The sequence below is a fragment of the Dermacentor albipictus genome, unplaced genomic scaffold, assembly GCF_038994185.2.
Source record: "Dermacentor albipictus isolate Rhodes 1998 colony unplaced genomic scaffold, USDA_Dalb.pri_finalv2 scaffold_119, whole genome shotgun sequence".
Lineage (NCBI taxonomy): Eukaryota > Metazoa > Arthropoda > Arachnida > Ixodida > Ixodidae > Dermacentor > Dermacentor albipictus.
The window spans coordinates 64,129-84,189 of NW_027225673.1; the positions used below are offsets into that span (position 1 = coordinate 64,129).

Sequence of the window (20,061 nt, forward strand, 5' to 3'; positions counted from 1 at the left end):
TGGAAGGTCCTAAAAAACCCTTACGGAAGTGACCACTTCCCTATTCTCTTAACTTTAACAAAACGAGCTGATCCCGCTCCACAGATTCCCAGATGGAAAATCGACTCGTCGGATTGGAAAATGTTTCAAGAAATCACATATTTACAATACGATGATTTGAGTTCTTTAAACATAGACGATGCTGTGGCATATTTAACTGGTTTTATTTTTGACGCCGCTGAAAAATGCGTAAAACAAACTAACGGACTTGCCAATAAGCGTCGTTTGCCTTGGTGGAATGACGCATGCAAAGAGGCACGGAAAAAAGAAAATAAAGCTTGGAGCCTGCTTCGTGACTCTCCAACTACGGAGAACCTCATTAATTTCAAGAAGGCGAAATCACAGGGCAGAAGAACACGACGAGGTGCTAAGCGAGAAAGCTGGGAAAGATACATATGTAGTATCAACTCTTACAAAGATGAGGGTAAGGTATGGAATAGGGTGAACAGATTAAAGGGCAGGGAAGCACAACCGCTTCCTTTAGTAAACGCTCAAGGCAACACCATGAAAGATCAGGCAGACTTCCTGGGTACGCATTTTGAAAATATTTCTAGTGCATCACACTATTCGCCAACTTTCCTAAAGTTCAAGGAACGCATAGAGCGAGAGCGCCTTCAACGAAAATGCGCAGCAGATGAACCTTACAACTGTCCCTTTAGTCTCGCTGAACTGAAGGCTGCTCTCATTTCCTGCAGCAACTCAGCACCAGGTATACTAGCACCAGCACCAGATACACCAGCACCAGCACTGCATAATGTATGCAATGATCAAGAATATGCATCCAGAAACATTGAACACACTTCTGTCCCTCTACAACACCATGTGGGTATCTGGGCATATTCCATCCTCATGGAAAGAAGCGATTGTCATCCCAATTCATAAGCAAGGCAAGGACCCCGCATTAGCCAGTAGCTATAGGCCAATAGCACTAACAAGCTGTATGTGTAAGTTATATGAAAAAATGGTAAATCGGCGTCTAATCTATTTCCTGGAAAGCAACCGTCTACTTGATCCCCTTCAGTGTGGTTTCAGGGAGGGTAGGTCAACAATAGACCACCTAGTTCGCATTGAGGCAAATATTAGGGAGGCTTATATACACAAACAATTTTTTCTCTCTGTATTTCTGGACTTGGAAAAAGCCTATGACACGACATGGCGATTTGGAATCCTCCGAGACCTCTCTGCGATGGGCATACGCGGCAACATGCTAAATATGATAGAAAACTACTTGACCAACCGCACGTTCCGTGTTAGAGTGGGCAATGCCCTGTCCAGGCTATTCACTCAAGAGACTGGTGTGCCACAAGGAGGCGTGCTTAGCTGCACCCTCTTCATTGTGAAAATGAATTCCCTCCACAAAGTCATTCCATCCTCAATGTTTTATTCAATATATGTAGACGATGTGCAATTAGGATTTAAGTCTTGTAATCTTGCTGTCTGCGAGCGCCAAGTCCAACTCGGACTGAACAAGGTCTCACAATGGGCAAATGAAAATGGCTTCAAGCTAAACCCCCTCAAAAGCTCCTGTGTACTTTTTTCTAGAAAGAGAGGTTTGATACAAGATCCTGAGATTATGCTGCATGGACAACACATACCACTCAACACTGAACATAAATTTTTAGGCATAATACTCGACTCAAAACTAACCTTCATTCCCCATATCAAGTATTTGAAAGCTAAATGCCTTAAAACAATGAACGTCCTGAAAATACTGTCACATACAACATGGGGAAGCGACAGGAAATGCCTCATGAACCTCTACCGGAGCCTTGTACGATCGCGGTTAGACTACGGTGCGGTTGTGTATCACTCAGCTACACCCAGTGCTCTCAAGATGCTGGACCCTGTACATAATCTTGGTATCCGCCTCGCCACCGGCGCCTTTAGGACGAGTCCGATTCAAAGCCTCTATGTCGAATCGGATGAATGGTCGCTCGATCTGCAGCGGTCATATTCTACATTTAATTATTTTCTGAAAGTACATGCTAACAAAAACCATCCTTGTCATCCCACCATAAACGATATGACCTCTGCAACACTCTTTCATAACAAACCTACAGCCAGAGAGCCATTCTCGATCCGTGTGACAAAGCTGAGCGAGGAGATGGATGTTCCTATCCGTGAAAATAGTGTAATGGCTCCTGCCAAGCCGTTTCCACCGTGGTTGGTCACCCAGCATATTCACGATCATGCGCAGTCTGGAAGAAAGAAAAAGAAATAATTACAATAAAGGTAAAAGAAAACATAACTTTCAGAGAAGCAAGACAGCGCATCTCACCAACATTTGCACAGAGCACATCCTTCGCCGAAGTGGTACGTCGGGGGGCAGTACCACAGCGGCACTTGGCGGACGCCAGCGCCACGCATAGCGAGCGTGCGGCAACGCCACCCGCCCCCACGGTGGGAGCAGCGAAGGCTGCCCTACCTCTCCCGAATTTGTCCACAGTTGAGGCCTCCGCTAGTGCTGGCACCAGTCAGCCCAGCTCCGAGGTCAAGGCTAGCCCACCAACCACCAGGACGGTGGGCTCCAAGGCCTTGTCTTCTGAGACAAGGCTTTCACGGAAAACACACCGCTCGCAAGAGCGGCTGTCCAGTGCCTCTCAAGAGGCTATGGACACAACACCGAGTCAGAAGGCGCAGTTGACGCCTAAGGAGCGGCGCGATTTTGCCGATCGCTCCAAAAAAGATAAAACTCCAATTACAGGGCCCCAAAAGGGCAACATAAGCTAAACCAAGTTCATTCTCTTTGACACATAGCACAACATTTATTTTAATATGGATACACTGATTATTCAGTGGAACATCAGAGGCCTACTCTGCAACCTCGATGATATCCAAGAACTCCTTAATCAACTAACTCCTAAAGTGCTATGTGTCCAAGAGACTCATTTGAAAACTAAACACAAACACTTCCTACGTCAGTATGTTATTTTTCGGAAGGATCGCGATGATGCCCTCGCATCATCCGGTGGCGTAGCCATCATAGCTGACAAATCTATAGCCTGTCAACACTTACAGCTACAAACACCCCTTGAGGCAGTGGCCATTCGAGCTGTACTGTTAAATAAGCTGATAACCATTTGCTCCCTATATATACCGCCGCATTTTCAGCTCCACAAACAAGAATTCCAAACACTAATAGATCAGTTGCCTGAACCATATCTTGTGCTTGGAGATTTAAATGCGCACAGCAACCTATGGGGCGACTCGCGCTGCGACGCGAGAGGTCGCTTGATTGAACAGTTCCTTTTTTCTTCAGGCGCATGTCTTTTGAATGGGAAGGAGCCCACGTATTATAACATGGCAAACAAAACATACTCTTCAATAGATCTTAGCATAGCATCGCCTACTCTTCTACCGTACTTTCAATGGAAAGTTATTAAAAACCCATACGGGAGTGATCATTTCCCTGTAGTTCTAAGCACACCTATGGCTAATGAATGCCTTCCACAATTACCTCGCTGGAGAACTCACTCGGCTGACTGGGAAACGTTCAAAAAGCTTGCTTGTTTATCCTGGGACGACATGTGCGCTTTAAGCATAGACGCTGCGGTTGAATATTTTACGGCTTTTCTCCTTGACATCTCCTCCAAATGTATCCCTGTAACAAGTGGATTGTCCACAAAACACCGTCTTCCATGGTGGAACGATGAGTGTCGAAAAGCGCGAAAGAAGCAAAACAAGGCATGGGGTTTACTTCGGGATTCTCCGACAGCAGAAAATCTAGTCAACTTCAAGCAGGTCAAATCCCAGGGTCGAAGAACGCGGCGACAAGCTAGAAGAGAGAGTTGGAGAAAGTATATATCAGGCATTAACTCCTACACTGATGAAACAAAGGTTTGGAATAGAGTTAATAGAATAAAGGGTCGACAGTCTTACTCTCTGCCTTTAGTGAATACTCAAGGCGACAGCATGGAAGATCAGGCGAACTTTCTTGGCGCACATTTCGAACAGATATCCAGCTCGTCGCACTACTCTGAAACATTCCAAAGGTACAAAAGGCAAATAGAAAGACAACCATTAGAAAGGAAAAGCACAAAATACGAGGCATACAATAGACCCTTTTGCATGGCAGAGCTTCAGGCAGCACTAAACAGCTGCAACCAATCTGCCCCCGGATCTGACCGCATCCTATATGAAATGGTTAAACACCTGCCGCCTGAAACACAAAAAACCCTTCTTTGTCTCTACAATTCTATATGGTCGTCCGGCCGCATTCCCTCTGCTTGGAAAGAGGCCATCATAATTCCTATTTTGAAACAGGGTAAGGACCCTTCTTTGGCAAATAGTTATAGGCCTATAGCATTGACGAGCTGCTTATGCAAAGTTTTTGAAAAGATGGTAAACAGTCGCCTGGTACATTATCTAGAAATTAACAAGAAATTAGATCAATATCAATGTGGCTTTAGAGAAGGCAGATCAACGACAGATCAGCTTGTACGCATGGAAATGTATATCAGGGAAGCGTTTGTCCACAAACAGCTTGTGCTGTCTGTCTTTCTTGACATGGAGAAGGCGTATGATACCACGTGGCGCTTCGGGATCCTTCGGGATCTTTCTGCAATGGGCATTCGCGGCAACCTGCTGAGAATAATTGAAAGCTATCTCTCTAACAGGACATTTCGTGTTAGAGTTGGCAACGTGCAATCTCGACCATTCATACAGGAGACAGGCGTACCGCAGGGTGGAGTATTGAGCTGTACGTTATTTATCGTTAAAATGAATTCCCTCCACACCGTATTACCTCGCACACTCTTCTATTCCGTCTATGTGGACGACGTACAGATAGGGTTCAGGTCATGTAATCTTAGCATTTGCGAGAGGCAGCTACAACTTGGCTTGAATAGATTCTCAAGGTGGGCGGACGAGAATGGCTTCAAATTGAACCCCCAAAAGAGCACATGTGTCCTGTTTTCTAACAAGAGAAGTGTACTACCACAACCCGATATTAACCTTAATGGAGAAAGACTAACAGTTAGCCCTGAACACAAATTCTTAGGTGTTATCCTGGACACAAAGCTTAACTTCATCCCCCACTTAAAATATCTTAAAGAAAAATGCCTCAAGACCATGAACCTCCTCAAGCTGCTCTCTCGAACAACATGGGGCAGTGACAGGAAGTGTCTGCTGAGCCTGTATAAGAGTCTCGTACAGTCACGCCTCGATTACGGAGCCGTGGTGTACAACTCCGCAACTGAGAGTGCGCTAAAGATTCTCGACCCAGTTCACAACCTCGGTATACGACTGGCAACAGGCGCCTTTAGAACTAGCCCTGTTGAAAGTTTGTACGTCGAGGCCAACGAATGGTCCTTACATCTACGCAGAACATTCTTAAGTTTTTCATACTACACTAAGGTAAAATCAGACACCGAGCACCCATGTCATTCCATTGTTAGCGACCTGTCTGCTGCCAGACTTTACAGTAACCGCCCACGTATTAGAACTCCTTTGAGCCTACGTTTGGAAGCAATGGCAGAAGAAACAAACATCCATCTCCCAGAAAATATCTTAATGCCTCCCACTCGCCTTCCACCGCCTTGGGATTGGCAGACCATTAACTGCGATACCTCGTTTGTCGAAATAACGAAACATGCACCTGAGGCACACATACAGTCACACTTCCTCGAACTCCAAGCGAAGTACTGCTGTGCCGAATATTATACGGATGCTTCCAGATCATCTGCTGGTGTCGCGTATGCAGCTCTTGGGCCATCTTTTTCCACCTCGGATTCTCTAAATCCCAACACAAGTATTTTCACGGCTGAGGCGTACGCGATACTCTCTGCTGTGAAACATATCAGACAAACAAATCTCAATAAGGCCATCATTTTCAGCGACTCATTAAGCGTAATAAGGGCCTTAATGAGTTTTCGAAAACATAGGAATCCTGTTTTTAATAAACTGTACATAGAACTATGCTTAGCTTTAATATACAACCAAAACATCGTCCTATGTTGGGTACCTGGCCATAGGGGCATAAAAGGCAATGTAGCTGCTGACGAACGTGCAGCGTCAGTTGTCTTTAATGAAACGGATGTTAATAGACCCATAGCAGCAACAGAACTTAAGCCCTTCTTGCGCCATAAACTTAGGAAGTACTGGCAACATCAATGGGATAATGCAGTACAGAATAAGCTACACGTTATCAAACCAAAATTAGGGAACTGGATAACTGAAAGAACAGCAAGGCATAAGGAAGTACTTCTGTGTAGATTAAGAATAGGACATACGTACGCCACTCACTCTTACCTTTTGACGGGAAGCGAACCCCCTACATGTCCCAAATGTGGCAACAGGCTTACAGTTATTCATGTTCTCATCCAATGCACTGAAATAGAGGCAGAAAGGAAAAAGTACTTCCCCTCCGCTTATCTCCAACACATACCATTACACCCAGCATTTTTTCTGAGCAACGAACCCCTTTTTACTTTTGGAACAGTATTAAACTTTTTAACTGAAACTGACACCCTAAATGCAATTTGGCCAGGCTACTTGTAGCACGGCCTCCACCTGGAGGTCGTAGCTGCAATGAAACCATTTTCTAGAGCACTTGCCTCCCAGCCCTTGCTTTCAAGGCCTTGCTGAGGCACTAGTGCTACAGCCATTTGTTGTTTTACTGATCATACATATCTCATGAAACATCTATTTTCATCGCAGACACCATCAATCACTGTCATGTTTTTAGACTTGTTTTTTACGCACTCCTGAGCGAATGAATTTTAGGCCCTTTTACAGCCACATTGCATCACATGTATATTTTCCACCTTTTAGCGAATATTTTCAGGCCACTATGCAGCCATGTATCATATACTCCCCACAATCAACACCCACATATCATTGACAAGCACAGATCATCGACTTGGCGCTCTTTGGCCACATCTGGCCCTTGTGCCAATAAACTCTACAAATCAATCAACGTTCCATGAACTAAAGCTTGCCCTAGGCTCTTGTGGTAGCTCGGCTCCAGGTTCTGACGCAATAACTTATGAAATAATCAACAATCTGCCTTATGAGACCCTAAACTGCCTTTTAGGCCTTTACAATAAGATATTTGCTACTGGCCATATACCTTCATCTTGGAAAGAAGCAATAGTTCTACCAATACTCAAACATGGCAAAGACCCTTCCTTAGTTAACAGTTACAGACCAATTGCACTCACTAGCTGCTTACTCAAAGTATTTGAAAAGATGATTAACCGACGCCTTGTCTTCTTTTTGGAATATAATGGTATACTGGACCCTCGCCAATCTGGCTTCCGAAGAGCGAGGTCTACTACCGATAATCTAGTTCTCCTTGAATCATATATACGTGATGCATTTGTACATGGCCAATACTGTCTATCTATATTCTTTGAACTTGAGAAGGCATATGATACTGCCTGGCGATACGGTATTCTGCAAGACCTGTCTTCCTATGGAATTTGTGGTAGTATGCTGAATATTTTGCAAAATTACTTATCTGAAAGGAAGTTCCGCGTTAGAATTGGCAATGTACTATCGCGTACTTTTATTCAAGAAAACGGTGTACCACAGGGAGGAGTGCTAAGCTGCACACTTTTTATAATCACCCCGCAGGGGCGTCTGCGCAAGCAGGCGTTTGGTGTGTTGCGACACCACGGACCCGAGCACATGAGGGTTGGACCCTCCCGCGTGTAGCCGTGCGCGGCTTAGCCGTGTCTGGGGAAAAGGGGATCCTGGGGGTTGAGCCAATGCTGGGTGTTTGGACCTTTAAGGCCCCCCGACGGAGGCAACACACCCCTTTGGCCTCTGCTTCACATAGACGGCACCCCCGGACTGACCCACCCGGGGGAAATCGGCAGTCGCCTTTTCCTGTCCTCCTCTCCAATCTTCGTCTTTCTCTCCCGTCTTTTTCATCTTTCCTGTCTTCTCATCACTTCTCCTCACTTCCTAGTTTCCCGGCGGCAAGGGTTAACCTTGTGTAGCTAGCCAGCCTTGGTTATGCTGTATTTGGTTATAGCAGCGATGTACGGCTGGCGTTGGCAGGGTTTCTATAGCAGAAGCTCCTGTCACGTCCCCCTGTTGGGCTCCATGGTGGGTGGTCGGCATCGCGGCCGAAAACCCAACATTACTTATGGAACATGCTTTTCCTAAACTACCTGATCGCCCTCATTAACGAGGGCGCACCGAAGAAGTTTTTCAGTTTTTCGGACGTCAAGTCCACAATTTTCCCCGTTTTCATGTAATCCACGCAGAAAAACCGGCTAAACAAGTACGAACAATATCCCCGTTCCTAGTATCTAAGTCCCTTACCGAAGTTTTTGGCCCAGGATATAAGGTGTCAAGGATGGCTAGCGGTGACCTCCTCTTGGAGCTCCGCGACCAGAAGCAATTTGAGAAGCTGCCACAGCTAGTATCATTTGGGGAGACCCAAGTAGTAGTAACCCCGCACCGCACGATGAATACCTCCCGCGGCGTTGTCTCGGACGATGATTTGCTGGAGCTCACTGAGGCTGAGCTCTTGGAGGGCTTCAGCGAACAGAATGTTACAAATGTCAAAAGAATTAAGATAAGGCGAGATGGTAAAGAACTAGCGACCAAACACTTAATACTCACCTTCAATTCAAGTGTCTTGCCCGAGTCAATCGAGGCCGGGTACATCAAGCTCCGTGTAAGACCATACGTGCCAAATCCCCTCCGATGTTTCAAGTGCCAGCGTTTTGGCCACAGTTCGCAGAGCTGCCGAGGCCGCCAAACTTGTGCGAAATGCAGTGCGCACGAACACTCCTCTGAAGCTTGTGAGAATGCTTTCCACTGTGTCAATTGTGATGGCGAGCATGCCGCATACTCGCGGTCATGCCCGTCTTGGAAAAAAGAAAAAGAAATAGTAACAATTAAAGTCAAGGAAAATATCACTTTCAAAGAGGCACGCAGGCGGGTTGCACACCTTCCTAAGGCCAGCTTTGCCGAAGTGGCGCGTCAGGGGGCAGCGTCACAACGGCCTCCGGCGACTGTCCGACCCACACGCAGTGAGTCGGCAGTTACGCCATCTGCCCCCCCCCCCACGGTGGTTGTAGCTAGCGCTGCTCCGCCAACCGAGGAAAAGGGGCCATCGACCGCGAAGGTGGGCGCAGCCGAGGCTGCCTCAACCTCCCAGGTCCCTTCCAGTGCTGGCAATGGCCGGCGCAGCCAAATCCCCCAGGGAACCCCACCGACCTCCGGGCTGGTGGGCGCAGGGGTCCTGCCCTCCAAGGCGGGCCCTTCCCTGGTAACTTCTCGCTCGCAAGAGCACGTGTCCGGCGCCTCACAAGAGGCAATGGACACCACAACTATCCCCAAGGCGCCCCAGGCGCCTAAGGAGCGGCGAGGTTCCCTCGAACGCTTCAAAAAGAGCAAAACCCCGGTTACAGGGCCTCGAAAGGGCTCTGTAATCTAAGACATCCCTTCCGTTTCCATAAACACAGCACCAATTAAATTTAAAATATGGATACACAAATCATTCAGTGGAATGTCAGAGGTCTACTTAGGAATCTAGATGATGTTCAAGAACTTATCCATAAACACAATCCAAAAGTGCTGTGTTTACAGGAAACACACTTAAAATCCAAAAACACAAACTTTCTCCGTACCTATGTTACGTTTCGCAAAGATCGCGATGATGCCGTCGCATCATCGGGTGGTGTGGCGATTCTCACTCATAAAAGTATAGCATGTCAATCTTTACAGCTACGTACGCCCCTTGAGGCAGTGGCGGTGCGAGCTGTTCTGCTAAACAAACTCATCACTATTTGCTCGCTTTATATACCCCCACATTACAAATTAACTAAACATGAATTTCAGTCCTTTATAGATGAATTGCCAGAACCTTATCTGGTTCTAGGCGACTTCAATGCACACAACTACCTTTGGGGCGACCCTCGTATAGATGCGCGAGGACGTCTTGTTGAACAGTTCCTTTTCTCTTCTGGTGCTTGTCTACTGAATAAGAAGGAAGCGACATACTATTCTCTTGCAAACACAACATTTTCTTCAATAGATCTTAGCCTAGTCTCCCCGTCACTACTGTCTGAACTCGAATGGCAAGTTAACAACAATCCTTACGGAAGCGACCACTTCCCAATACTGCTTAGAACACCCGAAGAAAAGGAATATCCACCACAGGCTCCTAGGTGGAAAGTTGACACTGCCGACTGGGAAAAATTTCTAACTCTATCTTGTATTTCGTGGGATGACATGTCCTCGGTAGAAATTGACGCTGCTGTCGAATATTTTACAGCCTTCATAATAGATGCCGCATCTAAATGTATATCACAAGTAAATGGTCTGTCCTGCAAACGGCGTGTCCCGTGGTGGAACGACGATTGTAGGATCGCACGTAAAAATCAGAACAAAGCGTGGGGGTTGCTACGCACCTCCCCCACTGCAGAGAATCTTATTAACTTTAAAAAAGTAAAATCACAAGGCAGGCGAACCCGCCGGCAGGCCAGAAGAGAAAGCTGGCAAAAGTTTTTATCAAGTATTAACTCGTTTAGGGATGAGGCCAAAGCCTGGAACAGAGTAAATAGGATTAGAGGGCGGCAAACACATTCACTCCCCCTGGTAAACCCACAAGGCGATACCCTGCTTGAACAAGCAGACTCACTTGGGGAGCACTTCGAGAGTGTATCAAGCTCCAACCATTATTCGCAAACATTCCTGAAATATAAAGAAATAGAAGAATGCAAGCCACTCACCAATAAATGCCGACAGAATGAACCCTATAATTGCCCATTTAGTGCTGCCGAGTTGAAAGCGGCCTTGAGCGCATGTAAGAGTTCCGCACCAGGATCTGATAGAATCTTATATGAAATGCTCAAAAACGTACACAATGACACGCAACTTACACTACTTACACTTTTCAACACCATCTGGGATGCAGGGTACCTTCCAACCGCGTGGAAAGAAGCCATTGTAGTCCCTGTTTTGAAACAAGGCAAAGACCCTTCCTCGGTGGCAAGTTACCGCCCGATAGCCCTCACAAGCTGCATTTGTAAGGTGTTCGAAAAAATGATAAATCGGCGACTTATTCATTTCCTTGAAGAGAGCAAAATGCTTGATCCTTATCAGTGCGGCTTCCGAGAAGGGCGCTCCACAACCGATCATCTCGTGCGTGTTGAAGGGAATATCCGGGACGCATTTATACATAAACAGTTCTTCCTATCGATATTTCTCGATATGGAAAAGGCGTATGACACAACGTGGCGTTACGGAATCTTAAGAGACCTGTCAGAAATGGGCATCCACGGTAATATGTTTAATATAATAAAAAGCTATCTTTCAAATCGTATTTTCCGGGTAAAAGTCGGCAATGCACTCTCACGTCCTTTTACGCAAGAAACGGGTGTACCCCAAGGAGGCGTGCTCAGCTGCACGCTCTTTATCGTGAAGATGAACACGCTTCGTGCTTCACTACCACCCGCCGTCTTTTACTCTGTCTATGTGGACGACATTCAAATAGGTTTCAAATCTTGTAACCTCGCAGTCTGCGAGAGACAGGTACAGCATGGCCTGAACAAAGTGTCAACGTGGGCAGACAGGAATGGATTTAGGATCAATCCTAACAAAAGCTCTTGTGTTCTTTTTACAAGAAAGAGAGGACTTATCCCAGATCCTTGCATAGAACTGCGTGGACAGCAGATACCTGTAAACAAAGAACACAAATTTCTGGGTGTCATACTTGACTACAAACTCACTTTCGTCCCCCACATTAAATATCTTAAACAACAATGTCTGAAAACAATGAATCTAATGAAACTTCTATCCCAGACTACGTGGGGTAGTGACAGGAAGTGTCTAATGAATATCTATAAGAGCCTCATTCGATCACGACTAGACTATGGTGCCGTGATCTATCATTCTGCAGCCCCGAGCGCGCTAAAGATGCTAGATCCGGTCCACCATCTAGGAATCCGACTGGCCACAGGCGCTTTCAGAACGAGTCCCATACAAAGTTTATATGTAGAATCAAATGAGTGGTCACTTCATCTGCAGAGAACATACATTAGCCAAACATATTTTCTGAAAGTCCACTCAAATCCACAACATCCCTGTTTTAATACCATTAATGACATGACATATGCTACACTCTTTCGCAATCGTCCATCCGTAAGACAGCCTTTCTCGCTGCGTGTGAGGGAGCTTAGTGATCAAATGCATGTCCCACTCCTCGAGCTCCCCCTAATGCATCCAGCCAAGCTGCTACCTCCTTGGGAGTGGCAGCTGATACAATGCGACACATCTTTCGTTCAAGTTACAAAGCACGCTTCAGATATCGAAATCCAAATGCATTTCCGGGAACTCCAGCACAAACACTCCTGCACGGAGTTCTACACAGGCGCATCGAAGTCACATGACGGGGTGTCCTATGCAGCCGTCGGGCCATCCTTCTCGGAATCCGAAGCACTGCATCCGGAAACTAGTATCTTCACGGCTGAGGCCTACGCAATATTGTCGACCGTGAAGCATATAAGGAAATCAAAACTCAAAAAATCAGTTATATATACGGACTCCCTAAGTGTTGTGAAGGCTTTGATATCGTTCTGCAAGCACAAAAATCCTGTAATAATTGAACTCTATTCCGTCTTATGTGAAGCATATGCATCTAACCAGTATGTGATTATATGCTGGGTGCCAGGTCATAGGGCCATCGAAGGTAATGTTCTGGCGGACCAGATGGCCACGTCAGTTGCATGGCATTCTGCTAATCCCACCGCTGCAGTTCCTGTCACGGATCTGAAGCCCTTCTTACGGAGGAAACTACGCAACCACTGGCAACGCCTATGGGACGCGGAAACAAATAATAAGCTCCACGTGATCAAGCCACAGTTAGGATTCTGGCCCTCTGTAACAAAATCACGCCGAACAGATGTCCTATTCTGTCGTCTGAGAATAGGACACACATTTGGCACGCATAACTATTTACTCACTGAAAATGATCCTCCAACCTGCGGTAGATGCGGGGAGAGGCTGACCGTCCTCCACGTCCTCCTGGAGTGTCGGGAAGCCGAATATGAAAGAAAGAAACATTTTCCCTTAGCCTACCGGCAGCGCATCCCCCTTCATCCTGTAATGTTACTCGGCCCAGAACCGCTCTTCGACACTAACGCAGTCCTAAGTTTTCTGAAAGATGTTGTGTTGCATGTTGTTAGCCCAACATGTTCGTAGCGTCTCCTCTCTTCAGAGGATGGCGCTGCGATAGTTCTTTCGTGTAGCACGTGCCTCTAGGCCCTTGTGTTTCAAGGGCTCTGGCGAGGCAACAGTGCTCCAGGCATTTTTACCATCTCATATATTTTCTATTCTGCATCATTCTTTCACGATGGATTTTAGTGTTCATAGTATTCGTCATCTGTCATCGCCATAATTTTATAACAAGTTAATTTTACGCACTTTACAGCGAATATTTTTAGGCCACTTTACAGCCAAGTCACATCTTCCATAATACATCGTCAACATTACCACCTGTCATGGCGCTCTTTGGCCAAACCTGGCCCTTGCGCCACAAAAAAACCACACATCATCATCATCATCTTATACATTTTATATTTTGCATGATTCTTGTACGATGGATTTTAATGTTCATAGTATTCATTAGTCATCGCCATAATTTTATAGTACGTAGATTTTACGCACTTTACAGCGAATATTTTTAGGCCACTCTACAGCCATGTCACATCTTCATAATACACCGTCAACATTAACACTTGTCATGGCGCTCTTTGGCCAAACCTGGCCCTTGCGCCACAAAAAACCACACATCATCATCATCATCTCTTTATAATCAAAATGAACTCTCTCCGCTCTGTTATACCATCAATGGTGTCTTACTCTGTCTATGTGGACGACATCCAAATCAGCTTTAAATCTTGCAACCTGTCCATATGTGAACGCCAGATACAGTTGAGTGTTAACCGGCTCACGAAATGGGCAGACGAAAACGGGTTTACATTCAATGCAGAAAAGACTTCCTGCGTGCTGTTTTCCAGACGTAGAGGGGTATCTCCTGACCCTTGCATTACGATGCATGGGAGAAACCTGGTAAATAGAAAAGAACAAAAATTTCTTGGTATAACATTCGATAGTAAGCTAACCTTCACGCAGCATATAAAACAGTTGAAGCTGAAATGTCTTAAAACCATGAACCTTTTAAAGATTTTATCCCATCAGTCGTGGGGAACAGATAGGTATTGCCTCCTATCTCTTTTTAAAAGCCTTGTGTTGTCACGCATAGACTACGGATGTATTGTTTACCAGTCTGCTTCAAACACAACACTTAAGCAACTCGATCCTGTCTATCACTTAGGTATCCGCCTAGCTCTTGGTGCCTTTAGGACGAGCCCCGTCCAAAGTCTATACGCAGAATCGGATCAGTGGCCGCTGCATTATCAACGTACATATCTGGGAGTCACCTATGCAATAAGAATCATGTCACTAAAACACCACCCATGCAAAGCACTCATAAGTGATCAATCCACAAACCAGTTGTACTTAAACAGGCCTTCACACGCCCCACCGTTCCCGTTGGCAGTAATATCCGTTGCGGAAGAACTCGGAGTACTTTTCACAGATCTACAGGAAAGCGACAATGCTGAACCTATTCCACCCTGGGAACAATGTACAGTTACCTGTGACTTGTCTTTTAGAGAACTGAACAAAAAGAGTTGTCCAAGTGCCCTCATCCAGCAACATTTCTTGGCCCTTGAAGACAAGTATAGATCAACGGCATTTTTCACTGATGCTTCGAAGTCGGCAACTTCAGTATCATGTGCAGCCCATGGCCCAAACTTCTCCAACGCTAAAACCTTACATAACCATAGCAGCATTTTTACAGCCGAAGCGTACGGTATCCTGATCACTGTTGAATACATAGTGCAGCACAAGATACAAAAGTCCATAATATACACAGATTCCTTAAGTGTTGTCACAGCCCTGTCCTGTGGCAAAACAAGCCGAAACCCTGTAATAAACATGCTCATTAAACACATTCACCTAGCATATAAACAAAACCTAGCTCTTGTTGTATGCTGGGTGCCAGGACACTCTGGGATTGCAGGCAATGAAATGGCAGACAAGAATGCTGGACAAGCGGCTCATCGGGATATTATTGATGTAAGCTGGGTACCTGGTGTAGATATGAAACCTGCTGTACGAAATGTGCTTCATGACCATTGGCAAGCTGAGTGGGACAAGCAAGTGGAAAATAAGCTGCACCTGCTTAAACCGCCATTAAACAAACCTTTCCGACTGAAGCTTGATAGGCACACGGAAGTCACCCTAGTACGACTCAGAATAGGACACACTTATGGCACGCACAAACACCTATTGACTGCAACTGACCCCCCGACGTGCACACGCTGCGGTGAGATCTTAACCGTCCTACATATCCTCATTCAATGTCCCGAACTTCACCGAGAGCGATTAGCTCATTTTAAGGAACTCTACACACACCATATACCACCCCATCCCTCGATGTTCTTATCAGAAGATGCACTTTTTAACTTCAAAAGACCCCGCAGGGGCGTCTGCGCAAGCAGGCGTTTGGTGTGTTGCGATACCACGGACCCGAGCACACGAGGGTTGGACCCTCCCGCGTGTAGCCGTGCGCGGCTTAGCCGTGTCCGGGGAAAGGGGGATCCTGGGGGTTGAGCCGATGCCGGGTGCTCGGACCCTTAAGGCCCCCCGGCGGAGGCAACACACCTCTTTGGCCTCTGCTTCACGTAGACGGCACCCCCGGACTGACCCACCCGGGGGAAATCGGTAGTTGCCTTTTCCTGTCTCTCTCTTCCTCCAGCCTTCGACTTTCTCTCACTTTCCATCTTTCCTGTCTCCTTCTCATTTCTTTATTACTTCCGACCTTCCTGGCAGCAAGGGTTAACCTTGTGTGAGTAGCCAACCTTGGTTATATCATATTGGGTTATAGCGGCAACGTACAGCTGGCGTTAGCAGGCCCTGTTTTTCAGACCCTGCAGCGTCCCCTTGTTGGACTCCATGGTGGGTGGCTGGCGTTGCTGCCGAAAACTACACGTCCACACATGGCTACTTCCTTCCCTCCACTACTTGATCGCCCTCAGAAAAGAGGGCGCACCGATGAAGTCTTTCAATTTTTTGGCCGCCAAAAAGAATCGTTCCCGCGTTTCCATGTTATCCATTCCGCAAAACCAGATAAACCAGTAAGAACTATCTCACCCTTCCTTGTTTCTAAGTCATTGACTGAAGCCTTTGGTCCTGGATATAAGGCGTCGAGGATGGCAAGCGGTGATCTCCTCTTGGAGCTCCGCGATCAAAAACAATATGAAAAATTGTCAACATTAGTGTCATTTGGGGAAACCCAAATAATTATAACCCCGCACCGCACGATGAACACCACCCGTGGTGTTGTATCCGATGATGACTTGATGGAGCTCACTGAGGCTGAACCCTTGGAGGGCTTCAGTGACCAGAATGTTGTAAATGTTAAACGAATTAAGATGAGACGAGATGGAAAAGAGATCAAGACGAAACACCTGATACTCACTTTCGGCTCAAGTGTCCTTCCCGAGTCCATCGAGGCTGGTTATATCAAACTTCGTGTTCGGCCATACGTTCCCAATCCTCTCAGATGCTTTAAGTGCCAACGTTTCGGCCACAGTTCTCAGAACTGTCGAGGCCGGCTGACTTGTGCCAAGTGCAGTGACAAAGAACATTCCTCTGAAACGTGCCAGAACACTCCGCATTGTGTTAATTGTGATGGTGAGCACGCCGCGTACTCGCGTTCGTGCCCTTCCTGGAAAAAAGAAAAGGAAATCGTTACAATCAAGGTCATGGAAAACATATCTTTCAGAGAGGCACGGAGGCGGGTATCATACCTGCCCAAGAAAACCTTTGCCGATGTGGCGCGTCAGGGGGCAGCGTCACAACGGCCTCCGGCGACTGTCCGACCCACACGCAGTGAGTCGGCAGCTACGCCATCTGCCCCCACGGTGGTTGCAGCTAGCGCTGCTCCGCCAACCGAGGAAAAGGGGCCATCGACCCCGAAGGTGGGCGCAGCTGAGGCTGCCTCAACCTCCCAGGTCCCTTCCAGCGCTGGCAATGGCCGGCGCAGCCAAATCCCCCAGGGAACCCCATCGACCTCCGGGCTGGTGGGCGCAGGGGTCTTGCCCTCCAAGGCGGGCCCTTCCCTGGTAACTTCTCGCTCGCAAGAGCAGGTGTCCGGCGCCTCACAAGAGGCAATGGACACTACACCTATCCTCCAGGGGCGCCAAGCGCCTAAGGAGCGGCGAGGTTCACTCGAACGCTCCAAAAAGGGCAAAACCCCGATTACAGGGCCTCGAAAGAGCTCTGTAATCTAATCTCTCAAATCTCTATAAATAATAGTTTTGTTTCCGTACACACAGCACCTATTTACTCCAATCCCGCAGGGGCGTCTGCGTCAGCAGGCGTTTGGTGCGTTGCGACACCACGGACCCGAGCACATGAGGGTTGGACCCTCCCGCGTGTAGCCGTGCGCGGCTTAGCCGTGTCCGGGGAAAGGGGGATCCTGGAGGTTGAGCCGATGCCGGGTGCTCGGACCTTTAAGGCCCCCCGGCGGAGGCAACACACCTTTTTGGCCTCTGCTTCACGTAGACGGCACCCCCGGACTGACCCACCCGGGGGAAATCGGTAGTTGCCTTTTCCTGTCTCTCTCTTCCTCTAGTCTTCGTCTTTCCCTCACTTTTCATCTTTCCTGTCTTCTCCTAGCTTCCGCTTACTTCCGATTTTTCCAGGCAGCAAGGGTTAACCTTGTGTGAATAGCCAGCCTAGGTTATATCATATTTGGTTATAGTGGTAATGTACAGCTGGCGTTTGCAGGCCGTGTTTCACAGGTCCTGCAACGTCCCCTTGTAGGACTCCACGGTGGGTGGCTGGCGTTACTGCCGAAATTACAATCTCTTATGGCTTCTTCTTTTCCCACCTTACCTGATCGCTCCCTCAAGAGGGGGCGCACCGATGATGTCTTCGAATTTTTCGCCCGTCAAAAAGAAACTTTTCCTCGTTTCCATGTAGTACACTCCGAAACACCAGACAAACCCGTGCGAGCAATGTCACCATTCCTAGTGTCCAAGTCTCTTACCCAAGTTTTTGGTACAGGTTATAAAGCATCCAGAATGGCAAGCGGTGATCTCCTCTTGGAACTCCGCAACCAGAAACAATATGAAAAGCTACCCAATCTAGTTTCATTTGGTGACGCCAAAGTAACCGTAACTCCTCATCGTACCATGAATACCACCCGTGGCGTAGTCTCTGATGATCTCTTGGAGCTGACTGAGGCTGAGCTCTTGGAGGGCTTCAGTGAGCAGAATGTCATAAATGTTAAGCGAATTAAGATGAGGCGTGATAATAAGGAAATACAGACCAAACATCTGATACTTACTTTTGGCACAAGTGTTCTGCCCGAGTCCATCGAGGCCGGGTATATCAAGCTCCGAGTTCGCCCGTATGTTCCCAATCCCCTGCGTTGTTTTAAATGCCAGCGTTTCGGTCACAGCTCACAGAGATGCCGAGGCCGCCAAACCTGCGCGAAATGCAGTGCTCATGAGCACACCTCTGAATCTTGTGAAAACTCTCCCCATTGTGTAAACTGTGAAGGCGAGCACGCCGCGTACTCGCGGGCGTGCCCGTCTTGGAAGAAAGAAAAGGAAATAGTTACGATTAAAGTAAAAGAAAACATAAGTTTCAAAGAAGCACGCAGGCGGGTATCTTTCCTGCCAAAGCACACCCTTGCCGAAGTGGCGCGTCAGGGGGCAGCGCTACAACGGCCTCCGGCGGCTGTCCGTCCCACACCCAGTGAGGCGGCAGTGACGCCATCCGCCCCCTCGGCGACTGCAGCTAACGCTGCTACGCCACCACAGCAGGCGGGGCCAACGACCACGAAGGTGGGTGTAGCCGAGGCTACCCCAACCTCCCCGGCCCCGTCCAGCGCTGGCAACAACCGGCGCAGCCAGATCCCTCAGGGAGCCCCACCGACCTCCGGGCTGGTGGGTGCAGGGGTCTTGCCTTCCGAGGCAGGACCCTCACAGAAAACTTCTCGCTCGCACGAGCATGTGCCCGGCGCCTCGCAAGAGGCAATGGACACTTCACATGTCCTCACGGCGCGCCACGCGCCTAAGGAGCGGCGAGGTTCCCTCGAACGCTCCAGAAAGGGCAAAACCCCGATTACAGGGCCTCGAAAGAGCTCTGTAATCTAAGGCATAACATCTGTTTCCTTACACACAGCACCTATTCACTTCCAATATGGATACACAAATAATTCAATGGAACATCAGAGGTCTTCTTAGAAACCTAGATGACATGCAGGAACTCATCCAAAAACACAATCCAAAAGTGCTGTGTTTACAGGAAACACACCTAAAATCCAAACATACAAACTTTCTCCGACAGTACATCACTTATCGCAAAGATCGCGATGATGCTGTCGCATCATCGGGCGGTGTCGCCATCGCTATCCATAAGAGCATTGCGTGTCAACGTTTACAGCTACAAACGCCTCTCGAAGCAGTGGCGGTTAGAGCTGTTCTCCTAAACAAACTCATCACCATTAGCTCTCTTTACATACCCCCACATTACAAATTAACGAAACATGAATTTCAATCCTATGTAGATCAATTGCCAGAACCTTATGTTGTTCTTGGTGATTTCAATGCGCATAGCACCTTGTGGGGAGACTCTCGCATCGATGCGCGAGGTCGTCTCGTTGAAGAGTTCCTTTTTTCTTCTGGAGCGTGCCTTCTAAATAAGAAAGAACCCACATATTACTCTCTTGCGAACAGATCCTTTTCGTCAATAGATCTTAGTATTGTTTCCGCATCTATACTGCCTGAACTCAAATGGGAAGTTACGAGCAATCCTTACGGGAGCGATCACTTCCCCGTACTGCTAAGAACATCTAAAGAAAATGAATTTCCCCCACAACTTCCTAGGTGGAAGATAGATACAGCCGACTGGGAGAAATTTCGAAATCTATCTAGAATCTCATGGACTGATATGCCTTCTCTAGAAATCGATGTCGCTGTG

The 20,061-nt window shown here is 47.4% G+C and overlaps 1 long non-coding RNA gene across 1 annotated transcript; it reads right to left on the reverse strand.

Annotated features, from left to right (window-relative positions):
- Positions 1 to 2,369: 2,369 nt before the first annotated feature.
- Positions 2,370 to 18,641, reverse strand: LOC139053417 (uncharacterized). The gene is made up of 3 exons (XR_011510466.1): positions 18,422 to 18,641; positions 6,289 to 6,367; positions 2,370 to 4,015 (listed from the first exon to the last, which is right to left on the reverse strand). It is a non-coding gene; the product is annotated as an uncharacterized lncRNA (long non-coding RNA).
- Between the last annotated feature and the right edge of the window lie 1,420 nt (positions 18,642 to 20,061).